The 4,430-nt window shown below is 51.4% G+C and overlaps 1 pseudogene; it reads left to right on the forward strand.

The window, feature by feature from the left end:
• The first annotated feature begins 2,755 nt into the window (after positions 1–2,755).
• On the forward strand, positions 2,756–3,963 carry LOC124675732 (annotated as a pseudogene).
• The last annotated feature ends 467 nt before the right edge of the window (positions 3,964–4,430 follow it).

The raw sequence follows: 4,430 nt of genomic DNA on the forward strand, positions 1-4,430 counted from the left end.
GCCACCGCTGCCCCGCTACGCCACCGGCGTCATGCCGCCGGGCCTGTCGGAGGATGAAGCCCTTCGACAGGCGCTACAGGACTCGGCCGCGCCACAACCGCCACCGTACAACCCCTGGGCTCCTCCACCGCCACCACAGCCGCATCCTTGGGCGCCTCCACCGCTGCCACAGCCGCATCCTTGGGCGCTTCCACCGCCGCCACAGCCACAGCCCTGAGCGCTTCCACCTCCAGCACCGCTGGTGCGCCCGGCTTACGCTCCCCCGGATGGCAACTGGCCGTGGGCGATACCTGAGCTCATCGTGCTCGATAGCGACGACGAGCAGCCGTAGGTGTTAGGTTTTTTTTCATGTTTAAACTATGTAAATTATGTTTTCATGTTTAAAAAATGTTTCGGCCAAAAAATGCGTCGTGCCGCTGGAGCCACCCCCGACGCAAACGGACGCGCGGTCGATTTCGACCATTTCGGCCGACGCAAACGGACGCGCGCGGACATTTCTGGACGCTAAAATGCGTCGCGCCGCTGGAGATACCCTAAGTGCTTAGTACCCGCCCTCCTCGATCCACAACTGCTCCCCAACCTACAAAAGATGTCTCTTCATCCTCTATCGAGAGGCGGAGGCGGCGCCTAACTCCTCCCGATCTCCACCTCCATCGGCCAGGGCGTTGGTCTTGGTCCCCTCTCCCTCCGTGTGCCGATCCGGTTGCGACAAGAGGGAGTGGGACCTTGTTCTTCTGTTTCGGCCTAGTAATTAGGAGTTGTCTGATGTGGTGCGCCGTTGGGGTGGTGGGAGTGGCGTCAGGGCGAATAAATCTGTATCCCCTTTACTCCCACACCGATGACGACCTTCTCTGGGCAGAGACTCGGAGTTGATGGCAACGTGTGTTGATCGGTCTTGCAGATCGGCAGCTTGGTCCTCTTGTCGTTCTTTATATCTGGCAAGATTAGTTTCATGGTGTATCGCTGGCATTCGTTGTAATCCGCGCCTCGCTGGCGGCTAGGTCGGGTGGTTCTTCTGGAGCAACGATGTTTGTCCGGATGTGGTGGATATGCCATTCTTCTCCGACTTTGTCGACGGGAGGCATCATATCATGGTCCAAGATAGCACGGGGACGTCCCCTGTCGACGTGCCACAATGACATGTGCCTCGCTGCTTGCAGCAGGCCTATTCATCAACTCACAAAGCCTCGTTGGTGATGGTTTTTGTTTGGATATTGCAATGGTGGAGGCTTGGCGTATCTACCGGTGTCTGTCTCGGCGATGCTGGAGTTGGGGGGCGGCCGCTAGCTACGGTGGTTGAACCCTAGGTATCGTTTTGTATTTCTCGATCTTTTACAATTTTATCTACAAATTTAGGATACTCATTTTTGTCATTGTTTGTCTTTTAGTTTCCATGTGTGTTGCTTCATGTAACTTGATTTTCAACAAATAAAATATGTTGTTGCTCTAAAAAAAATGGTGCCTCAACCTTGATATCTGAGAACACCGTGGTAGGCATGAAAGAGATATTACGAAAAAATTGAGTGTTGTTTTCGTCACAAATCTCCCAAAGAGGATAGCATGATAAGAGATTCCAAAGATTTGCGTCTCACACCATGGATGTTGACGAAAGCCTTCACAGAGTCCAAAATTGGCCAAAGAGTTGTATCAATCGATAAGATCCCAAGCCAATGAAGGATCATGTTCCAAATTCTCGACACATATCGACATTTGAACATGGGATGGGCTGCGATCTTGGTTTCTCTTTTGTATAATTCACATAGAACAAAATTTGAAAAACCTTGGCTCTGAAGACCGGCGGCGGTCCATACCCGGTTTGGAAGGAGGAGCCAAGCAAAGAATTTGCATTAGGCAGTGGAGGGGGCCCAATTTTTCCACACCGCCGCAGGCATAGAGGGGAAAAAATTAAGCCCTCAAATCGAGCCCTATAGGTCGGCCGCCGAGTAGGTCAGATTCGGTGAATTCCAAACAATGCCATCCCGAGTGCCCTCCAAACGACGCATGTCTGTCCATAGGTCAACAAACTCGAAGATGTGGTGTAGAGAAATACCTGTGGTGGTGTTGATATATTGTGATCCAAAAATCCTCACGGAGCGCCTTCTTGACCTTGAAGTCCTTCCGCTTGTAGGTTCAAAAATGGAGGGGGCGATGTTTTTGGGCTTGCACCCTTGCAGCCAAGGTGTGTGCCAAAAATTTGCAAAGTTTCCGTCTCTGATTTATGATAATTTCTTTTATGAGGCAACTTCTACTATGGCTTCCAGACGATTATTCTGGCGCTACTTAGCTATACTAGATCTAATTAACAATCAATGCATAATTTCAAGAGAAATTGAATTTATAAATTTGTTAAGAACCAAGGAAATGCCAATTTGCTATGCATGCATGGTGCCATGGTCCCGATCGTATTAAGGTTAGGACAAGTGAAGTACACACAAAGGATTGCCCTATATCTACCAAGTATTGTACTGCTAACAAGCTAGGAGTACGTAAATATATGCAGCTAATTACACTTGAGATGGACATAGCATGTTTGACCCTAGCCATGTGGCATATGCATGGCACAATCCAACGGAGGCACCGAGATCTGTCCGCATGCATGCATGTAGGATGCTCACGGAGTCGCAGGCGGCCGTTTTGCTCCCTATAAATAGAGCAACCTTCCACCCACATAGCTCACACCATTCCACATCTATTTGTCTCTCTTCCCAACCATTGCAAAGCCCCAGATAGATTGAGATTCCTAGCAACGGTAGCTATGGCTTCCAGTTTCCAGATCCTGTCCTTCACCGCCATAGCTATTCTCGCGTCGCTCATCCACCCTTGCTCGTCCACCGAGTTTCACCGCAAGCTCGCCAGCTGGTCCACCGCCGGCGCTACATGGTACGGCGCCGCTACTGGCGCCGGAAGTGATGGTACGTATATATTTAGCTAATCATCATGTCACATAAATCCGTGTGTTATGGTTAACTTCAGTCAGTGATGACACAGTAGTACTCATGATAATTCGTATATATACGTGTACAGGTGGTGCATGCGGGTACAAGGGTGCCGTCTATACGGCGCCGTTCTCATCTATGATCGCCGCCGGCGGCCCTTCCCTGTACAAGTCTGGCATGGGATGTGGCTCTTGCTACCAGGTACTTTGAACATATTATGGTATGCATGCTAAGTTGCTAACACAAGTGTATACCGTGTCGTTTCATGACATTTTGGCTGTGTATTATGTAGGTGAAGTGCTCCGGTAACGCCGCCTGCTCTAGCAACCCCGTGACGGTGGTGATCACGGACGAGTGCCCCGGCGGCCCTTGCCTGAACGAGCCGCACTTCGACCTCAGCGGGACGGCGTTCGGTGCCATGGCGAAGGCTGGCCAGGCCGACCAGCTGCGCGGCGCCGGCGTCCTCCAAATCCAGTTCACCCGGTACGCATTTGCGCATGAATGAATGCGCGTAGCTAGGCACACACTCGCCGCGCGCCGCTCGAAACGGCCAGGGCACTACAGGCCACATGCACCCCACCGCTCACGCACCTTCGGGAGTACATCCGATATACTGTATATACTTTCTTACCTTTGTCGCCACAGACCATGCATGGTGCAAACGATCGAGCTGTCCTTTAATTCCCTGTGTGCACGTGTTGCAGAGTGCAGTGCAACTGGGCTGGAGCGAAGCTGACCTTCGTCGTGGACGCCGGCTCGAACCCGAACTACCTCGCCGTGCTCGTCCAGTACCAGAACGGCGACGGCGACCTCTCGGCCGTCGAGCTCATGCAGAGCGGAGCCGGGGCGGCGTGGACCCCGATGCAGCACTCCTGGGGCGCTGTCTGGAAGTTCAACGCCGGGTCAGCCCTGCAGGCGCCGCTCTCGCTCCGCCTGACCTCAAGCTCCGGCAACAAGCTCGTCGAGCAACGTCATCCCCGCCGGGTGGAAGGCCGGCGCCACGTACCAGTCGGCCGTTAACTACTAATCAAATATGCTAGTTTCTCCCTCCGGTAACTGTTTTATGCTATGTGCGCATATGTATGTGTTGGTTGCCCGCATAGGATGGTGCAACATGTAACCAAATATATGTGTGTGGGTAGTTCGTTTGGTAGCACAGTACTGCTACTACGGACTGAAATAAGGGGAAGATGCCGATGAGGAGGAGGCGCAGATATATATGTACGGGTATAGTTCTCCCCTATTGGCCGTTTAGTCAATGTTTGTGTGGACGTGTAAAACAGGTATGTAATATCAGTACCTAATACGTGCTATAATATAAAGTGAACTGTATTTCCTAAGGCTTGTCTGATGCTGTATATGTTCAGTGTTTTCATGACAATAGTCGCCTTTGCCGAAACTAGTCATCTTCTTTCGACAATCATAGATCACCAACGCTCTAGTATCTCTATACTCTATGGATTGAGTAAAGCCTAAACCACCTCCATAGAATCA

Source organism: Lolium rigidum, chromosome 7 (genome assembly GCF_022539505.1).
Source record: "Lolium rigidum isolate FL_2022 chromosome 7, APGP_CSIRO_Lrig_0.1, whole genome shotgun sequence".
In the NCBI taxonomy this organism is placed as follows: Eukaryota; Viridiplantae; Streptophyta; class Magnoliopsida; order Poales; family Poaceae; genus Lolium; species Lolium rigidum.